The following is a 23,109-nucleotide window of genomic DNA, read 5'->3' on the forward strand; positions in this document are numbered from 1 at the left end:
AGGCAGCCTTTGTCTTTTCCCACAGCACTTAAGGGAAACTGCGTCCTTTTCCTCCAAACTGTGCCCTCAGCTCAGCCACTCACCTGGGGGTGGCAGATGCAGGCAGGTTCTGTACTATCTCATAGCCCTCCAGGGAAGGAACCACTTTCTCCAGCTGTGGACTGAGTCTCTGACCTAACACCACACCCAGAGCTGGCTCCCCTCCTCCCCAGGTGTGCGAACAGAGAGCCGGCCCCAGTCCAAAGAAAGCCCTGCAGTTAGAGATGGGATCCCTCTCAGTCTCAGTCTGTGGACTTTCTCCTGGCCAGATATGGTCCTCCCCTTCCCTAGCTGCTCTTTCTCTTCCCTTTGTCTCTCTGCAGAAGGGGGTCCCTCCCCTCGTGCCCATGCGGGCTTTTTTATCTCCCCCAGTTCACAGTTACCCACCTATCTTTTTTCCAGCTCTCCCATTGTCTTCTTAGTGGATTCAGTCTCTTTTCCTCCCAGGCTCTGGTGTTCAAAGTTCTTTGGCTTGCTCACTTCTTTCTTTGAGAGACGTGGGAAGTATGGATTCCCCCTACTTCTCCATCATGTTGGCCCCTCACCTCCTCTGTGCTAATTTTTTAAAAGGAATTTTGTGTTCAGGCTTATGAGTGAGAGTCGTTTGTGATATTGGATTTCTTATAATGCCCTTTATAGGTTTGGATATTTGGTCCTAGTAGACTCATAAAATAGTCTAAAACTATGTATTTTTTATATATTCCATGAAAAATATGTAAGATTGTTTAAGATTACTGGGTCCATTTTCATATGGGAAGTTTATGACAAACTTAATTTCTAAACAGATATAGAGATATTCAGATATATTTCTTCTGATATCAATTTTGGTAAATTGTTTTTCAAAGCATTTTTCCATTTCTTGCAGTTTATCAAAGATATTGGTATCACCAGGGGCTCCTAAATGTCTCAGTCAGTGACACATGTTACTCTTGATCTTGGTGTTGTGAGTTCAAGTCCCACAGTGGGTGTAGAAATTACTTTTTTTTTTTAATTTTATATTGGTATCATATTGTCATTGTATCACCTCATCATCTGGTTATTGTCTAATTTTCTTTCTAAATTTACTTCTAGGCCAAAAAGTAAAAGAAATTTTGTCCACTTAGGTGTATTACATTGAATTTTTAAATTAAATTAAATTTAAATACCTTATATTAATTTTAGGTACACAACATAATGATTTGATATACAAATATATTGCAAAATATTCTCATGATAATTCGTTAACATCCATCACCATACATCATTACAGAATTTTTTTTCTTGTAATGAGGACTTTTCGGATTTACTCTCTTAGCAACTTTCAAATATGCAATACAGCATTATTAACTGAAGTCTCCATGCTGTATATTAAATTCCCATGACTTATTTATTTTATAATTGAAAGTTTGTACTTATTGACTCTTCACCCATTTTACCCATCCCCCAATCCCAACCTCTGGCAACCACCAATCTGTTTTCTATCTCTGTGAGCTTGTTTAGTTGGTTGGTTGGTTTGTTGCTTAGTTGGCTTTGTTTTTTTTGTTTTGTTTTGTTTTTTTACATCTCACATATAAGTGAAATTACATGGTATTTGTCTTTCTCTGACTTATTTCACTTAGCATAATGCCCTCAAGTTCCATCTACATTGTTGAAAATGGCAAAATATCATTCCATTTTACAGCTAAATAATATTCCATGTGATATACATATGTATGTATATCTCATTTCCTTTATCCATTCATCTGTCATTAGACACTTAAACTGTTTTTATACATCAGCTGTTATAAACAATGCTGCAATGAACATGGGAGTGCATATACCTTTTCGAGTTAACAATTTTTATTTTCTTTGGATAAATACCCAGAAGTAGAATTGGTAGATCATATAGTAGTTCTATTTTTAATATTGGGTGAAGTCTTTATAATGTCTTCCACAGTGGCTGCACCAATTTATATTCCCACCAACAGTGCACAAGACATTCTTGTCTCCACATCCTTGCCACTGGTTGTTTTTACTTATATTTTATATTTATATTTACTTACATTTTACTTATATTTTTACTTATATTTTGCTTCCTTATATATTTTACTTATATTTTGTTCTACTTATACTTTTGCTTATGTTTCTACTTATATTTTATATTTTATTTATATATATATACATATATTATACTTATATTTTACTTACAAAGCCATTGTATTACATTTTTTTATGTCTAGTGCTTACATTTTTTTAAGTACAATATTATTACTGTTCTGTAATGTATAAATACATCTGTCATCTTTTTAAGATTTTACTCACGCAGAAAACCCTTTGAAACCATTCTGGGTCTCATCATCCCTCAAGGCCTGCCCCATAGTAAATGGTAAACAGGTTTTTGGTGTTGTTGTTGGTGTTGTTGTTGTTGTTGTTGTTGTTGTTGTTGTTTTTAGAGAGAGAGAGCACACACAAAAGCTGGGAAGAGGGACAGAGAGAGAGAGAGAGAGAGAGAGAGGGACAGAGAGAGAATCTTAAGCAAACTCCATACTCAGTTTGGAGCTTTACACCTGGGCTCGATCCCATAACCCTGGGATCATGACCTGAACCAAAATCAAGAGTTGGATGCTCAGCTGACTGAGCCACCCAGGAGCCCCTGCAAACTTTTAAATATGAAGTGGAGCACCTGGCTGGCTCAGCCAGTAGAGCATGTGACTCCTGATCACAGGGTCATGAGTCAAGCCCCACATTTGGCATGGAGCCTACTTGAATTAAAAAAAAAAAAAAAAAAGTAGATTACATTAATCCCAATATGCAATCTCAGTTTTGTGTACTGGCTCACTATTATAGTGTGGGGTTAAAAATACTTAGCTACATGGAGATCCGCTCATATCTTCACAAAGCTATTTCATCTTTTGGAGGGGTACAATATGGATCTTTTTTTAATAATGATAATATAGTTGACATACAATTTGATTACATTATATTCAGGTGTGCAACATAGTGATGCAATAATTCTTATGCTAGGCTCACCAAAAGCATAGCAACTGTTTGTCATCATCCAATACAATTACAATACCATTCATTTATTCCTATGCTGTACCTTTCACCCCCATAATTTTTCATTCCATAGCTAGTAGCCTGTACCTCCCTCTCCCCTTCACCCATTTTGCCCATCCTCCACCTCCTTCCCCTCTGGCAACTACCAATTTGTTCTGTGTATTTATGAGTCAGTTACTGCACTTGTTTGTTTATTCAACTGCTTTGTATTTTAGATTCCACATATAAGTGAAATCATATGGTATTTGACTTTCTCTGACTTATTTCACTTAACATAATAACTTCTGGGGTCTATCATGTTGTTGCAAACAGCAAGATATCATTCTTATTTAATAATAATATTATAGAGGAAGGTGGCATGATTTGGGAGCAGATTTCTCATAGAAACATTGCATATTTCACATATTGAATTTGTTGAAATCATGTAAGTTTTATTTTTCTAGGAAAGAGTCACATAAAGCTTGGTAATGTATTTAACAATCACAATATTTTAACATTTTCTAATGTTTTATTTGTTTCCTATGAGAAAGAAAATATCATTAATTATAAAGTAGGAGACTTTAGGCCTTACAAAATATGACTAAGATTCTTATGGAGCAAATACATACAACAAAAATACATGGAACCTCAAAATGCTCAAACCATATTTTGAGCATTGCATAAAACAAACTCCTATTGTTGCAAAGTGAATATATTGGAATTTTTATCATGTACAGCTACTTGATCACGTTTGACAAAATGTGAATAGTCTGTCACTGTTGGCAATGATGAGCTACTACCTAAAGGTCTAGCTACCAGTTTAAACAAAAGTATGTCTTATCAGGTTGAATTCTAACATATCTAAACATTGGTTATCAAGCAAGCATGAGAACAATTATTTAAATTGTTGTAAAATCTGGGCGAAGTTCTATCTGCCTTTTTCTTTTTTTTTAACTATTCAGACCACATTTTCCCGTGAATAATTCATTTGATGTAAGCAAGTCCATATACTGGAGGCAAGCTCAGGTAACCTTATTGGCTTTAGTCAACCAGAATCATAATCCTGTAATTCAAAATAACCCAGGAACTTTAAGAAACAAGTCTAGGTATTATCCCGAAGATTGTAATCTGCATAGTTTTGCGGATTTTTATACCATTTTTTTTCACAATAAGACTATCTTAATGGTGTGTTAGAAAATCCACGCTCTTGAACTCCACTTAAGTAAAGCATACACATATAAAAAAACAAAAATTCTAATTTCCATTATTCTAGTCAAAAAGTTGCTGATGCTGGTCTGATATAAAGAAAATGAAGCCCTTTTGGAAGCCACTATTGCAGTCTGAGCTTTCTAATTAGAATGCTAACTAAGTACCTCTTAGGTATACATTTCTGGTTAAGTAATCCTGAAATGCAACTGAAATTAACTAATGAGTACATAATACCACATTGCCTATGCTGAAATAATTTGTTTTTTAATGTTTTTATTTATTCCAGGGGAGGGGGAGGGGCAGAGAGAAGAGTGGGTGGACACAGAATCCAAAACAGGATCCAGGCCCTGAGCTGTCAGCACAGAGCCCAACGCGGGGCTCAAACCCATGAATTGTGAGATCATGACCTGAGCCAAAGTCAGAGGCTTAACCAACTGAGCCACCCAGGCACTCCAACACTGAAATAATTTAAAGTGCATTCCATACCTCAAAGCATTTATCAAACAGGAATATAATTTTTTTAGTCAATATAGACTTTGAAAAAATAACTTTTGTCACATAAAACCTATTAAAAAAAGATGCTGGAAGGACAATCATTTAAAGGACTGCATTTGGACTATATCATGAATGAAATGCATGGACCTTTATTACTAATTCCTAATGTTCCAAAGAGATCACAGAAACCTAAATCAGACTTTAGGCAATATGTTAATTCTTAAAATTCTTGCAGCCTCCACCTATTTTTTTTTCCTGGAGATTGCACCATGTTACTTGAAATGTATTAGAAGTAGTAACTCATGAATGTTTCCTCAAACATGATAAAAATGACTAAATTATTCTTATTACTCAATTCCAGGACAGAAGGAAGCAATTGGAAATTTTGTAACTCTCCAGAATTGATGTGAAGAAACAGCCACAAGCCATGATTAGACTGAGACTTGTTTGTATTAGGTGACTAGAATCAATCTATATCGAATGCTCTATTACTCAGCATAAAGAACATGGAAATGTACCACAATCTAGGAGGCTTTGTACAAGCTTTTATTAATATTAAGAATTTAACATTAGGTTTTTTAATAACCCGCCCCCAATCTTACTAAACCAAGAAAATAGAGCAATAAAAATCTTCTGAGTGAAATTCATTTAATTTGGCACAAGTTTGCTTGAAGGAGGAACAAAAAACCATAGCAAATACTATTGATTTAACTTCTTATCCACTTAATTTACCTTATTAAGGTATAACTTAAATTATTTATGGACTATTTAAACATTAATAAGGATTTTCTTCTTTTCCTTTCTTCCAGAAAGTAAAGAAATGATATTGGGTGCAATAACAAACCGTTGAGTTTCCAGGGTGACAAACTAAATGATAACTAATTGCATAAGTTAATATAAACATCCACACATTTCATAGGTTGTAAAAAACACAGTAGAATGGTTATAAAGCCTCATTATTTGTACAATGTACTTAAAAAGACACACTGCTATGGAAGTCTTCAGATACATATTCTCTGTAATTTTTACCCCAAAGTGGGCTTTGAGAGTCTAATAGTTTCCATTTTTCTCTGTATTTGTTTATGTAATCCAATATCTGCCTCAGTTCCTTTAAGGATTTTTAGTTGAACAGTTCCTTAAGCATTAAGTAAGGGAGGGGTGTCTGGCTGACTCCGTCAGCAGAGTTTGGGACTCTTGATCTTGGGGTTGTGAGTTCATGAGTTCAAGCCCCACATTGGGAGTAGAGCTTTAAATTTTAAAAAAAGAATCAAGTAGGGAATGGTCCATAAATATGTCAGGAGACAGCAGAGTTATAACCTATTATATTGCTTCAGTTGACTAAATCTAGAATTCAACCCTCTTTATTTGAATGGACATAAAATGCTTAGAGGGTTTTTTATTTCCTATAGTAAGCAATTAGCCAATAACTTAGAAATGGATCCAACACAAAAGTGTCATTTTGATCTATTTATCATAAAACATGAATATAGAAATCAGACATAGTCTAGCTCTTCAATGAACAAATCTATCCCAGCATAGCATACTATTATCAATTATAAGAAGTTCAATATATGTCAAATTCAGGAGCACCTAGGTGGTTCAGTTGGTTAAGCATCCAACTCTTGGTTTTGGCTCAGGTCATGATCTCCTGGGTTCCTGAATTCGAGCCCCGCATCAGGCTCAGCCTGCTTGGGATTCTCTCTCACTCACTCTCTCTTTGCCCCTCGCCTGCTCAGTCTCTAAAGAAATAAATAAACATGTATTTAGGGGAAAATCCCTGAATACATAAATACATAAATAAATAAAGAGTAGAATTTTAAATTCATAGTCAGGCCCTATGTGAAGGCTAAGGTAAAATAAAGAACCTAGTTAGAAAACTTTAATAAAAATAATATACAGTAGGAAGATCTTTCTCTGCCTATGGTCCTTCTAGCCAGACTTAGAATCAAATTGACATGAGGCAGATTAGCAGGAGGAAATCCAAATTAAAAGTACATAGGGGGAATCCACACAGAAAATTCCAACAGACAATGAGGCAACACAAATCTTAGATGAGCTATGGAGAGGAGTAGAGCCTGAGGACACAAAAGAGAGAAAATTCATTAGCAACAAGGTGATAGGAGGTGTTTGGAAAAACAAGATTGCTCTGTTATGCAGATGAATTCCTTTGGTAAAGGGGAGCCTCTGCTAATACTTCTCCTCCTGTTGGAGGCTGTCCTTTCCAATGTAAATTTAGGCAGTTATGGGGGGAGGCAGAGAGCCTTTCCTGCATCTATTGGGTTTTTATTACTTTTAACTCAAAATCTTTATGCCAGAGTGGCACATTTTGGGTGTCATATCCTGCACCCCTTAAATAAATACATGAAATAACCATTTCAAATGGTGTGAAAAAAGGCAACTTGGTTCTTATCCATCTGGCATTCTTCAGATATTCAGAAAATATCTGCTGTCTTCAGACCATTGAAAATCTGCACTGTATTTTCATAATTTTGAAGGATTTCCCATTTTTATTTGGTACTTTTCCTTTCCCACTTTTATCCTGTCTTAAAATTAGCCTTTGGAACTTTTGAACATGAACAGTAAGAGCATAGGGATATCAGACCATAACTGAATTTTTCTTTCATTTTTATTTAACCAAAGAAAATTTCAGCTAGCCCAGGAGCATATGGAAATGTAATTAAGCTGCAATCTCCATCACCCTGATGCTCACAGATAATATTAAACACACACACACACACACACACACACACACACACACACACACACACACGATTTGTTTGGGGGCTTTGAGGGTCAGCTGTTACATCCTAAATTTCAAGTGTCAGATAAATGAACGCCACAAAGGAAAAAAATAAGGTTATCTTACAAGAATGGACTCTCTGTCATATGTAAACAATCTGGAGCTTATATTATTTTCTGAGACATCAACAAGATGGCAGAACAGGAAGCCTCAGGCCTTTTCCTCACCTCACACACCCATGGAAATATTGATGCAACAACAATACATAGACCAATTCTTTGTGAAAAATCCCTAAAACAGTTAAGCGTCTTCTGCACACCAGCTAAGCACAAACCCGGCCATTTTGAAGCTGGTAGGAAAAATTGTGGCATCTATTTGCCATAGTCCCTCCACCTGGCTAAATGTTGCATGGTACATGGGGAGGGTACCCCCATCTCCAACTTCTCTCTCAGAAGGAAAAGAGAAGACTGAAACATAAGTCCATTGTGAAGACATGTAGAGGGGCTGCATGAGGGACTAGTTATTGTCTTGACTGAAATAACTCAGTGGCAGGAAAGGGTGCCAGATTGAGAGCTGCTAAGAACAAAGGTGAAGATTTGGACTAGCATTCCTCCCTTGCCTTAGTTCCTTCCTCCAACAATGTGGAACAACTAGGAGAAAACCCACCTCTGAGTTTCTTGTTAAGAAATGAGCTTTCAACATTCTAGCTTCTCAGAGGACTGCCTGAGAGACTGATTTCTGTCTTGCTTGTCTCCGAGTGCTCTCAGCACACAGCATACTCAAAGTGCCTGAAAACCCATAATAACAAGAGTGCTGGGTAGCTTGCTGCTGCACCAGAGGGCCCACAGTACAGATGTTAGAGGTCCATATTGCTTAGTAAGTCCATGTGCAGATGAAGGCAGAAGTTGGAATGGTGCAGCTGCAAAGGGGGTCCAAGAATTTATGAGAGCCACCAGATGCAAGGAGAGGCAAAAAGTATTCTTTGTAGACTTCAGAGGGAATATCATTCTGCCAATACATTGATTTGAACTTCGAGCTTTAATAGCTGTGATAGAATAAGTTTCTTTTCTTTTAAGCCATCTTGTTTGTTGGTATTTGTTACAGTAGCCATAGGAAACAGATATCCTGAATAAAGTAATGACTCTAAAACTGTGCTGATGGTATGTTGAAGAAAATTTTTTTTATACTACTGAAATAAAGTTAGTATTTATCCAAACTAGGTTGTTTTATATTAAGATGCTAATGGAAGTCACAATGAAACCACTGAGAGATTAACAAAAATTATAATTAAAAAAAGGGGAGATTAGAATGACCCCTACAAAATGCCTATCTAACAGAAAAGCAGCCACCATTGAAGGAACAGAAGTTAAAAGGCTTTGAGAGACAGAGAAATAAATAGTATGGAAAAATGTCAGAGATGTTTACTTTGTCAGGAATTGCATTAAATGTAAATGGTTTAAACACTGTAATCAAGAGTCAGAGATTAGCAGAATGGATAAAATAAAATCTATATATCTATATCTACATATCTATATATGTAGATATAAGACAGAGGGAGAGAAAAGAAACAGAGCAAAAATGTGGGCCCTAAGCCCTTGGCACTGATGAGTCAAGATACCTATAAATGCTTTTCCTAATTTCCAATAGTGTGTTTTATTTGTGCTCGTTATTATTCACCAACCAATTTTGTAATAGTTTATTTATCTCTGTAATTATTCATTAAAGATTCTGTCTTGGGGCACTTGGCCGGCTTAATCAGCAAGACCATGTGACTCTTGATCTCAGGGTCAGGCCTATGTTGGGCGTAGGGATTACAAAAAAATAAAAGATTCTGTTATAGTTGGATGTGTTCACAAAGACACTTTATATATTTTTCCTTTAAAATTGCTCAACTTCTCTCTCTGCTTATTGTTTCTGACTCCTGAATCTAATCTCAGGGAGGTAGAATAGGTTTTCTGGTTATTATCATGTATTTAAAATTCTTTTTTAAACCTTCATTAAAACTTCATATTTTTTTAATAATTTTAATTGCAAAAATAGTGGAGTTCCTATATGCTTATCATCCTGCATTCTCAAATGTTAATCATACATTAACATGATGTAATGATCAAAATCAGTATATTGATAATAATTGATATTAATGTATTGGCTTTAAAAAAATTTTGCCAAGAAGAGGAGAAAAGAAAGGAAGGAGGAAACAAAAAATGGAATAAAGAAAAACTAAGAAGGAGGAATGGGGAGGAGGAAGAAGAAAGGAGAAGAAGGAGAAGCAGAGGAGGAGGAGGGAGGGGAAGGAGCAGCAAACTGTACTATTTTCTGTATATGTATATTCTGTTCATTTTGTTTTATTCTAGTTAGCATATGGCACAATATTGGTTTCAGGAATAGAATTCAGTGATTACTCACTTACATACAACACCCAGTGCTCCTCATAACAAGTGCCTACTTAATGCTATAATCCATGTAACCTATTCCCCACCCACCTCCTTCCATCAGCTCTCAGTTTGTTTTCTATCATTACAAATCTCTTATAGTTTATTTTTCACTCTCCCCCCCCATATGTTCACCTGTTTTGTTTGTTAAATTCCACGTATGAGTGAAATCATATAATATTTGTTTTTCTCAGACTGACTTATTTCACTTAGCACAATACACTCTAGTTCCATCCACATCATTGCAAATTGGAAGGTTCATTCTTTTTTTTTTTTTTTAATTTTTTTTTTAACGTTTTATTTATTTTTGAGACAGAGAGAGACAGAGCATGAGCAGGGGAGGGTCAGAGAGAGAGGGAGACACAGAATCCGAAACAGGCTCCAGGCTCTGAGCTGTCAGCCCAGAGCCTGATGCGGGGCTCAAACTCACGGACCGCGAGATCATGACCTGAGCCAAAGTTGGACGCCGAACCGACTGAGCCACCCAGGCGCCCCGGAAGGTTCATTCTTTTTATGGCTGAGTAATATTCCATTGTATATATATACCATATCTTCTTCATCCATTCATCATCCTATGGACATTTGGGCTCTTTCCATAGTTAGGCTATCATTCATAATGCTGCTATAAACATCATGGTTCATATATCCCTTCAAATCTGTATTTTTGTATCCTTTGGGTAAATACTTAGTAGTGCAGTTGCTGGATCATAAGGTAGTTCTCTTTTTAACTTTTACAGGAACCTCCATACTGTTTTCCAGAGTTACTGCATCAATTTGCCTTTCCACCAACACTGCAAAAGGGTTCCCCTTTCTCCACATCCTCATCAATACCTGCTGTTTCTTGTGTTCTTAATTTTAGCATTTTTGACAAGTGTGAGGTGGTATCTCATTGTACTTTTTTCTTTTTTAAGTTTAGTTATTTTTTTCAAGAGAGACAGAAAGAGAGAGATGGGGGAGGGCAGAGAGAGGGAGATGAGACTCTTAAGCAGGCTTCATGCCCAGCACAGAGCCCAATACAGGGCTCAATCCCACAACCATGAGATCATGATCTGAGCCAAAAATCAAGAATCAGACACTTAAGCAACAAAGCCACCCAGGTGCCGCAGGAGATTTGTGATTACTGATTAAATTATTTGCTGGTTATGGGTTTGTTCAAATTTTCTATTTTTTCCTTAGTTTTAGTAATTTGTATGTTTTTTAAGGAATTTGTCCATTGTGGCCAGACTGCCCAGTTTGTTGGCATATAATTTTTTTTAGTATTTCTTATAGTTGTTTTTATTTCTGTGGTGTTGCTTGTGATCCCTTCCTCTTTCATTCATGGTTTTATTTGGGTCCTTTCTCTTTTCTTTTTGATAAGTCTGGCTAGGGGGTTATCAATTTTATTAATTCTTTCAAAGAAACAGCTCTTAGTTTAGTTGATTTATTCTACTATTTTTTGTTTGTTTCTATATCATGTATTTATTCTCTAATTTATTATTTCCCTTCTGCTGGTGGCTTTAGGCTTTATTTGCTTTGCTTTTCTAGCTCCTGTAGGTGTGAGATTAGGTTGTGCATTTGAGATTTTTTTTGCTTCTTGAGTAGGCCTGTATAGCAATATACTTCCCTCTTTGTATTGCCTTTGCCACTTCCCAAAAGCTTTGGACTGTGTGTTTTCATTTGCTTCCATGTACTTTTTAATTTCCTCTTTAATTTCCTGGTTAAACCATTCATTCTCTAGTAGGATGTTCTTTATCATCCATGTATTTGTGTGGTCTTTCCAAATGTGTTTTCTTGTGGTTGACTTCAAGTTTCCTACCCCTGTTGTTTGAAAACATGCGTGGTATGATCTCAAATTTTTGTACTTGTTGAGGGCTGATTTATGGCCCTGTATGTGATCTATTATAAAGAATGTTCATGTTCACTCAAAGGAATGTGTATTCTCCTGCTTTAGGGTGAAATGTTCTGATTTATATCTGTTAAGTCCATCTGGGCCAGTATGTCATTCAAAGCCTTGGTTTCCTTTTTGATATTCTGCTTAAACCATCTGTTCATTGCTGTAAGTGAAGTGTTAAAGTCCCCTACTGTTATCTTATTGTCAGTGAGTTTTTTTATGTTTATTATTAATTGGTGTATATATTTGTGTACTTCCAATTCGGGGGCATATTTATACTTGTTAGATCTTCTTCTTGGATAGTCCCCTTAACTGTGATGTAATGCTCTTCTTCATCTCTTGTTACAGTATTTATTTTAAAATCTAGTTTGTCTGATATCACTATGGCTACTCTGGCTTTTTTTTTGACGTCCATTAGTATGATAAATGTTTCTCCATTCTCTCACTTTCAATCTGCAGGTGTCTTTAGGTATAAAATGAGTCTCTTGTAGACAGCAAATAGATGGGAATTTTGTTTTGTTTTGTTTCTGTTTTTGTTTTATCCATACTGATACCCTATATCTTTTGATTGGAACATTTAGTCCATTTACATTCAGAGAGACAACTGATAAATATGAATTTAATGCTATTGTGTTACCTGTAGGCTTGGTGTTTCTGGTGATATTCCCTGCTCCTTTCTAATCTTTGATGCTTTTGGTCTTTTTTCCCCCTACTCAGAGTCTTTTTCCCCCTACTTTGCTACTTTAATACATTTTGCAGGGATGGTTTAGTGGTCACACACTTCTTTAGTTTTTGCTTCTTTAAGAAGCTCTTTATCTCTCCTTCTATTACAAATGGCAGTCTTGGTGGATAAACTATTCTTGTACAGTATTTTTTTTGTACCTAGCACATTGAATATATCATGCCATTCCATTCTGGTGTGCCAAGTTTCTGTGGAGAGATCTGCTGTGAACCTGATCTATCATCCCTTGAAGGTTAAGGACTTTTTTTTCCCCCATACTGCTTTTAGGATTCTTTCCTTGTCTGTGTATTTTGTGAATTTGACTATGATATTTCTTGGTGATGCCAACTTTTGTTGAATTTAATGGGTTTTTTTTGTGATTCCTGGATTTTAATGTCTGTTTTCTTCCCCAGATTAGGGAAGTTTTTAGCTATAATTTGCTCAGATAAACCTTCTGCCCTTATTATCTCTCTTCATCTTCTGGGACTCCTATGACTCAAATGTTATTTAAGGAGTCACTGAATTCCCTAAGTCTACCTTTGAGATCCAATGTCTTTCTTTCCATATTCTTTTCAGCATCATTATTTTCCATAATTTTATCTTATATATCACTGATTCATTCTCTGCTTCATCCATCCTCATTGTCTTGGCATGAGGTTTGCATCTCAGTTAAAGCATTTTAAATTTTGGCCTGACTAGTTTTCAGTTCTCTTATCTTTGCAGTAAGCGATTCTCTACTGTCTTCTAGGCTCTTTCAAATCCAACTATTATCCTTATAGTTGTTGTTTTAAATTCTAGTTCAGATATCTTACTTATACATGTATTGATTAAATCCCTGGTCACTTCTTCCTGTTCATTCTTTTGGGGCTGATTCCTCCATCTTATCATTTTGGAGATCAAAAAATTAGTTAGTTAATTGATTACTTTAAAATGAAAGAAAGCAAGCAAGCAAGCAAGCTAGATTCTAGGTGTGTTATGGTCTCCTTGTTAAAAGAAACTTGATCAAAAACAAAGACAAAAAAAAAACAAAGAAAGCGAAATCCTGTTTCCTCTAGAACTGAAGCTTTGCAGCACTCTGTGATTAGTAGACTTGGTGTATGTGTGCCCCAGGTTTGTTCTGATCTTCTGGGGAGGGGTCTGTTGTTCTGATTCTCAGGCGGACTTGCCTTAGTGGAGTTGCCTCCTAGGACCCTAGGACGCAGTGGGGTGGAGCTTGGTGTAAGTGGCTCCAGCTTCCACTTGGTTGTGCTGTTTTTCTCACTGAGATTGGTCAGTGCTGGTGGGTGGGGAGGGGGGGTGAAATGGCTTTACCTTGTTCTCTCATCTCTGGAGCAAGGGGCTGGTGCCTGCCACTCCTCAGCCCTCACAGATTGGCAAACAATCATCCCTTCTGTGTCTTTTGCTACTGTCAGATCCCTGTCTTCACTCTGTCTTTGTCTGAGCTGCCAGCCTGCCAGGTGTTACAGCATTCCTGTGTTTTATCTCAGGCTTGACTGTGTTTCAAAACTCTAAACTTCAGAGACAACCATGGTCCAGACCTGCACTGATTTTCTTTTTTTTTTTTTTTTTTAATTTTTTTTTTCAACGTTTTTTATTTATTTTTGGGACAGAGAGAAACAGAGCATGAACGGGGGAGGGGCAGAGAGATAGGGAGACACAGAATCGGAAACAGGCTCCAGGCTCCGAGCCATTAGCCCAGAGCCTGACGCGGGGCTCGAACTCACAGACCGCGAGATCGTGACCTGGCTGAAGTCGGACGCTTAACCGACTGCGCCACCCAGGCGCCCCTGCACTGATTTTCTGGGGGAGAGTCTCACTGTGCTGCAGCCAATGCCATCTTGTCCTAGAAAACGGTCACAGGACCTCATAACAGTTCAGTTTATGTTAAATCACAGCACAAATCTGGTGCCAGGGTTTGCTGCCCTCAGCTAGATTCCTTGTTCCTATGCTGGTAAATAGGGCAGCTCAATGTCCCCCACAGGGTCTTTTGCCTCCAGAAAGGCTGTATTATCTCCACCAAATGCACTCCAAGTAGGAGAACTGTTACTCCCAGTGTGACCCAGAGGATCCTTAGACCATGTTGCCTACTCCTGGGTCACCCTCCTTCCTCACTAGAGCACCGCTGATGTTGCCAGGTGTGACCCTGGAGAGGAACTGACTTCTGAAACTTCAGACTCTGAACTCAGCTGTTTATAAAAAATCTTGCAGTGTTTAAACCCACTCCTTTTCGTACTCAATGGTTTGGGGGAAGAGTTTCCTCATGCAATCTCCTGCATTTGTTTTCACTCTTTTTTCACTCTTTATCTTTCTTTTTCACTCCACTCTTCACAGCAGGGCTCCCTCCCCTTCACAGCACACACAGGTCTTTTTTCCCCAAAATCAACTCTACACAGCTTCTACATTCCACAGGGGGTCGTTTTTTCTGTGTCTAGATGTGCAGCTTTGTTCTCTCACTCTTCAGATTGATTTATTGGGTGTTCAGAATGATTTGATATTTATCTACTTGTGTTCTAGAGAGGAAGAAAGCTTAGGGTTGCTCTTCTCCTCCACCATCTTAACCCCTCTCCCTAGTATATGTATATTCCTAATAGATATATATTCTTTTCCAAAGACTAACCCCTTATAATTAACTTCTCTAGTTCTTCAAGTAATCTTTTCAAAATAGAGCTACTCCTTACCAAATCAACTGATTGGTCATTATATGAATGTCTTCTATGTGTCTATTGCTATGAATAATGAAGGAATTCACTGATAAAGAGGGTCTCTTGTCTACTAAAATATTTGTCCACTACATAATTGCATATATTCTCTATTTAGCACTTTTGAGGTTCATAGATGGGTATCTTATTTAGTTCTATAAATTTATTTAGGTTTGAACTATTTTATAATAAAAACTAAAGTTAATTAAAACTTCCAAACAAAACATTTAATCTGTATTGGAAAAATTTTCAAGCTATAAAGTAAAAGGAAATCTATTCTTGAATTATCTTTATTCATTAGGACTTTTGCATAGTATTTGATAATTTTTTTATATAATTTCATAATTCTTAGATGACTTCAAATTGAGAAAATAGACCTACTCCTTATGGAATAGACATGTCCCTAAGGCCAAGAATTCTGGATAAACGCATGTTTGAGGCACTTTTAATTTTCAAATGTTATATTTGTATCAAATATCACAAGAATAATATCAGATGGGGAGACCTTTATAAAACACAAAACCTTTTGGTTAATAAAATGAATCAAACTAAATGATGCCTTTTGACCTTTATCACGATTTGGAGAACATTAATGCTTGTGGCTAATAACAAGTCAATCATTTATATAATGATATCCATTAGGCCTCATGGGTATCAAAGGCATTATTCATGTTATTAATTCATGTCTATTAATCAACTGCTTTGGCTAAGCCTAGCTAATTTCTTTCCCCTGTGCCACTAGTTTCATTAGTAACATATTACTCCCATCACTCAAAATGCTTCATGATGAACCTCTGCCATTGTTTGATATGTGTTACCTCCTTGGCATTATTAAAAGGTGCTGTTTTAATATTTATATATGCAACCTAATTGTTTTTCAACTGAGAACATTAGGAAAATAAATCTGTCATATAAATGTATGAAGTGACAAATAACTCACAAATGTTTTACAGGAATCAATTAGCTTGATTACTCTCAGGACAATATGTGACTTGGTAAAAGGTTTAACAAGGCTTATACTTGTGGCTGCTGGACCAAGGACAGTTTTCTACTGATCCACATTAGAATAAATTTGTTCTTCCATGACTATCAACAGAAAGTGACTGAATGCTGCTGCTTCGAATATTCAATGTATTTCCTACACTTCCTGACAACTGGTGAATACAGACTAAATAGAGGAATGGAAAGGAAGTTGAATAATGGTGACCTCCATAAACACAAATAAGAACAGATGAAGTATCCATCTTTAATAAAATTAAAAATATGTGATAGTTAAATCTTTAAAATTGAATGGCAGAGTTCTGGGAATGTAGATTATAGGCATAAATGGAAACAACTAATTAAGATTCTCCAAATAAGTTTTTAATGTGGACATCTTAAAAATCATCACTATAAAAGTCTTATTATAACCTTTCCACTGCTTCTTATGCATCCACCCACCAAAAGAACAAATCACGGTACTGGTAACAATGTGCACTGCATTTTTACCCTGCTAAACGCTTACTTGCATTATTCCACATAGTAGGAATTCTATTACATAGACTCTGTTATTATCCATGTTTTGTTGATTAACCAACTGAAGGTTTAAGAAGTCTACATTCACACAACTCTTGACAAAGTGGAGATTCAAACCCAGCTCGGTGAGATTTTAGAGCCAGAGAATACTACATTATTCTAGCCCCTCAATCAAATTTGTACACTTTGACCCAATATTTACAATTATAATATAATCAAAGGAAGTAATGAAGGATACTGAAACAGTTGAATTAAACAAAATAAGAAACAATGCCACAATTTAATTGTTTTCAAGAGCTAAGAGTTATTTGAAAATCTGACAGTAAAAAAAAGATAATTTTTTTAAGATTTTATTTTTAAGTAATCTCTACACCCAACATGGGTCTCAAACTCACAATCCCAAGATCAAGATTCCCATGTTTCGCCGACTGAGCCAGTCAGTTGCTGCAAAGTAATTATTTTTAAAAAAATATTACTTTTATTATTTATATTTTTTAATGTTTTATTTATTTTTTGAGAGAAACTACACAAGCGAGGGAAGGCAGAGAGAGAGGGGGACAGAGGAACCGAAGCAGGCTCTGTGCTGACAGGCTGACAGCAGCAAGCCTGATGTGGGGCTCAACTCATGACACTCAACCGAATTCGGACACTCAACTGACTGAGCCACCCAGGCACCCCAAGAATATTACTTAAAAAAATTAGATTTCATACATTCGTTGTCATTATTAAAGGATAAACATTTCATTAAATCAATATTTGCTCATGCAAATATGTAGTTATAGGTAAAAATGTGTCATTATCTATCTCTTTAGCACCATAGTAATTAAATACAGTTTTCTCATGTATGTCTTAAAAATCATTAGTCTCCATTAAACATGTTTTAAAGATTTTTTTTTGGCAATATCTCAGAACAAATAAAACCCTTTTTAGCTAACACCAAAATATGTTGGATACCACTTGGCAAACATTCATTTTTCATGCTCAGCTATGGCTGAAGGAATATAAAGAAACATGTAGGCTGAGGTTGGGTGAAAATGAGAAAGACAGTGATGAGACTGCCATGGAACTCTGAAGCCACTGATATGCCTGAAGCATCAAAAAATAAGCACAGAGGGGTGCCTGGGTGGCTCAGTCGGTTAAGCATCTGACTTCGGCTCAGGTTATGATCTCACAGCTCGTGGGTTCGAGCCCCACATTGGACTCTGTGCTGACAGCTCAGAGCCTGGAGCCTGCTTGGGATTCTGTGTCTCCCTCTCTCTCTGCCCCTCCCTCACTCATGCTCTCTCTGTATCTCTCAAAAATAAACTTAATTTTTTTTTTTAAATAAACACATAAAACTCTATTTTAAACCATCAGGACAGGCCTTGTAAGAACACAGTTTGGTGTTCTGTGTCGAAGCTATCGTTTAAAACCAGAATCCTAAGATTATAATCACACTGGAATAGGTTAGGGAGAAACCAACCCCCCCCCCCCAAAAAAAAGTCACCCAGCTTTCTGGCAGGACTTGTTTAGATAAAAAGAAAGAAAGTCTAAATCTTTACATACTGGACTTCACCTATTTCTTGGTGTAATTAAGAATGCTTCCACGTTCCAGAAATCTGAATTGTCAAATACAAGTAAAAATTGAAAATCTAAAATATAATAATAATAATAATAATAATAATGACAAATAGTGACCAGACACATTAAAAATATCTGTTAGACATTAAAATTATAATCATTAAAATTTACAGCCTCTGAGATACAACTAAAGAAATAATGAGTCGCAGCATTTTTTTAATTTCTTTTTTAATGTTTATTTATTTTTGAGAGACAAAGAGAGACAGAACATGAACAGAGGATGGGTAGAGAGAGAGGGAGACACAGAATCCCAAGCAGGTTCCAGGCTCTGGGCTGTCAGCGCAGAGCCTCCAAAGCGGGGCTCAAACTCACAAACCATGAAATCATGACCTGAGCCAAAGTCAGATGCATAACTGACTGAGCCACCAAGCACCTCAGAGTCAGAGCATTTTCTTAAGTTGGTCCTGACAAACATAGGGTGAGATGGAAATTTGCCTATAAGAACTTTGCTGGGAAGTAATCTCAAAATCAGCACTTGTCAATGATGAGAGGATCAGAGGTTCCCATAAATTTTGAGGCTAAGTTGGCCTTCAGAGGAGTACCTGATTGAGTCAAGGTGTCCAGGATTGTCACATCAACCAATCATTTCATGTAGGCTACCCCAGAGAGTAAAACCTTGGGGAACTCTGAGAATAATTCTTGGAGAAGGACTTAGTTATAACCCATCACAGTGTACAACACTCCCAAGAGCTGGAGCAATGAATGTCTCATCACACCAGTCACTGTTGCCACTGTTGTTCATCCCTGAGTACCTCCTGGAAAGGGAAGTGGGACACTCACCTCCTCACTCCATGAGATACGTATACATGTGTGCATAAGCAGATGTGTAGGTATAAAAACAAAATATATATACTACTAATGTTTACATATATGTATGCTACATGCATTATTATATATAATTATATATATGCATATGTATGTAAATTGATTCTGTGGCAGTAACTAATTGACACATAAATTTCTCTTTGAAAATATAATTACGGTTCATAACTCTCCTCAGTAAGTATAATGTCACTTACTAAAGGAAATTCTACAGTACAAACTTCCAAATTTAAATTTCTGTTACACAGAATGGAAAGCTGACCTGTTTTTATGTCCCCTTTTCTTTTAGTTTGATGCCTGAGATGTTGTAAATTCCAAATTCATTCACAGCATGAAAGCTACTTTTTCTTTTTTTTCTAAAGACCTTTGGGAATACATCCAGGAAAGTATCTTATCGGAAGTGAAAATAACTAGAATCTAGTTGGTTGGCGTATCTTTAAGTTTAACAATTTATTCAGAGCCCAAAGAGTAGAGGAAGAATCTTCGGTTAAACTAACTTTATAACAAGAAGAATACATAAGTTTTATTATACCAGTGCACACATAAGTTCCTGAGAAGTGCACTAAAATAAACAGAAATCTTTCTTGAGGTGTAGCAACATACAATAGTGAGTATAATTGAATTAAATGATTTGATATATTTTGATATATGTATACATCATAATCAGGAAAAGTAACTCCTAATGTTTCTTCCTGTCACATTGTTGCTTAAGGGTTTATTGTATGTATCTTTAATGCAATACTGATGTGGGGAACAAAGGCAAAAGAAAAAAAATTAAATCTCCCTACAACTTACAGCCCATTGAAAAGCAGAGTGACCTTCCCTTAGGAACTCAGCTGCCTTAATGCTAATACTTTGCTAAGGGCAAAAGACAATCTTAGCTTAACATTATCCTGACCTCCAGGATCCTGTAAGTCTCCTTTAACATGAAAAAATTCCTTTGGAAATTTTCTGTATCTCTAGCCCCATCATCCTCCAAGCATATGGCCCACTGATATACATCTGAAGGGTCTCATGACCAAGGTTGTACCTAATAAATGCCCTTTTTCCTAACAATAGCTAGCCCCCTCAAGGCCCTGGAAACCTTATTTCCAAAATTCCTTAGAGACTCACACTATCCCTAACCCCTTCCCAACTTGAAAGTATGTAATCAGCCACCCCTTACAACCCCAACGCAGCCTTTTCTGCCCATGGGTCCTGTCCCTGTGCTTTAATAAAACTGCCTTTTTGCATCAAAGACATCTCAAGAATTCTTTTTTGACCTTCACTCTGAAGCCCAACATTTCAACGTCATTACCATCTACCTTCATGTGAAATTATACCACTCTGTATAGAAGAATCTCACAACTGTATACTTTCTCCCGACATTTGTATTGCCATTGCCATGGATTTTTTTTTCAGATCAGTGTGACTAGGGATTTCTAAATATTGTCGAAAAATGTGCATTCTGTTGTTGGACAGAGTGTTCTATAAATATGTCAGGGCAAGTTAGTTGATTTCAGGATCTCATTTCTGATTTCCCGTCATGCCATTTATTGAAAGAAGATAAATTAAAATCTCCAAATTTTGGATTTGTCCCTTTAGTTTTCATTAGTTTGCTTCACGAGAATTCATACTGTTGTTTCCCCAGGTAGTTTCTGTACACTCATGAACTGATGGATACTTATCTGACTACTAGGGATTTGCCTGCACTTCTCCCCACAGGTGCTCCATGCAGCCGTGTTTGTGCTCGTTCCTGCATGTCCTACCAGCCTTCGTCACCCTGCACCCTCAGCCCTGCCTTCTAAAGTCAGATTGTGTGCTGGGCTCTGCCTGGGCTTGCCCCATTTGTGCTGGGACCTGAAATAGCTCATGAGGCAATTCACTCAGGCAATTGGATGACTTCCCTCATTTATTTCCCGTCTCTCAGGGATCACTGTCCTTCACTGCCTGATGTCCAGTGCCTTGCAAACCATTGTTTCACTTAATTCATCTGTTTTATGGCTGTTTCGGGAAGGAGAGTCAATCCAAACCCTGTAAATCCATCTTGTTCAGAAGTGAAGGTTGGGATACTTTTTATACATCTCTAAGTCTCTACCTTTCTTATCTCTGTCAATTTATATATGTATCTGAAACATCTTAATTATAAAAGTGATAAAATTTATCTTTTAGAATCAGATGAGTCATTAGTCTTTAAAATATCCTCTGAATTGCCATTTTTTGGCTCAGTGTATTATTTATTCATTCAGCACATATTTACTTAACACCTATCCATGTAACATGCTGCTGTAGATGCTGGAAAAAAGCAGGGAAAAAAATCAAGTGACATCCCTGCTACAATAAAACTTACATTTAGGAAGAGGAAAAGGAACAGAAAATGAACATAAAAATTAGTAAAATAAATAATATGTTGGATGGTGATAGGCAATGTTAAAAGGGACAAATGCTAAAAATTATATACATTTGTTACAACTTTAGATAAAAAGTCCATAATGGCCTCACAAGGAAGTTGGCATTTGAATAAAGACCTAAAGGATGTAAGGAAGTAAACACTTGGAAACCAAGGAGCATTTTCCTGGGGAAGGCTTTATGTTCCTAAGGAAAGGATGTGTGTGGAGCAGTTAAATTAATTATTAGGGATCGTCTCTAACCCCGGTACTCACAAGAAAATTAAAATCGACACTTTTATTATTAAATTTAAAATAATTTACCAAAGACATACTGTAGCTTTTTTAGGTGTGTGTGTGTGTGTGTGTGTGAGAGAGAGAGAGAGAGAGAGAGAGAGAGAAAACATCTTTAAACTACTAGCAAAATCCTATTTACAGTGTTTTGTATTAATGTGTTGTTTTCAATGCAAACAATTTATTTTATTTTAATAATCACTATCTGTTATTGAGGCAGGAATATATTGTTTACATTTCTAGATGTCAGTACTAGCACTCTGAAAGATTAGGGGTTTAGGTAGTTTCACTCAGTTAATAAATATCAGATACAAGATTTCAGTTTGTCTTTTTCTTCTCAGAATTAGTGTTAGTTCCAGCCTGTCATGTTGTCTCATATTCTGTAATCACCCTGCAAAATTGTATGTCAGCAATATATTTCTGTACATAAAGTATTTCTACATTTAAGTTGAATACTCCTATTAACTAAAAAACTATGAAGAGGAACCGAAACCATGATAAGTATATAGAAATGTGAATGTAGCACTGTCATTATCCCTCATATTAAAGCTTTGAATTGACAGCCTCTTCCTAAGAATTGAATATCTCCAGTGTATGGAAATATTGGGCCTAATTATGAGAGAGTATTATCCCTTTTTGCTTAAATACATCAAAGGCTCTTTATTACTTTTCTTTATTTCCCTTTTCCTTTTAAATCATTCTGCTATTGATGAATCAAATGCCATTTGATTTCCTTCTTTTCTAATGTTTATATTTGAATGGGTGGATGTATTTATATTCTACTTAATCATCTCATTAAAATGCATATATATGTTTATGTATAATTTTTATATATGATGCTAAATGTATATTGAAATGCTTTAGTTGTCATTGTGTTTACAATTCTGAATTATAGAGAAATTCAGATAGTTCATTTAGTTCTGTAAAGAAATCAATCTCCCACATACAATTAATACAAAGAAGAAAATAGTATCAAGATTATTTCTGTTCTACAGATTTTTGTAAATAATTGTAGTGATATCTAATCACAACATATGATATCTAAGCATAGTTCTAGAAGGCCAAAGATTTCTTAAAATTGTCATTTAAATATATATGTTTTTCATACATATATAAGACAGTTGAATAGGTTCTTAAGCAGACAACTTAACAAAAACATGCAGGTTTTTGGGGACGCCTGGGTTGCTCAGTAGGTTAAGCGTCCGACTTGATTTCAGCTCAGGTCATGATCTCATGGTTCATGAGATCAAGCCCATGTAAAGCTCTACCCTAGTGCAGGCTAGGATTCTCTCT

Source organism: Panthera pardus, unplaced genomic scaffold (assembly GCF_024362965.1).
Source record: "Panthera pardus isolate Hobbes unplaced genomic scaffold, ASM2436296v1 HiC_scaffold_8, whole genome shotgun sequence".
NCBI lineage: Eukaryota > Metazoa > Chordata > Mammalia > Carnivora > Felidae > Panthera > Panthera pardus.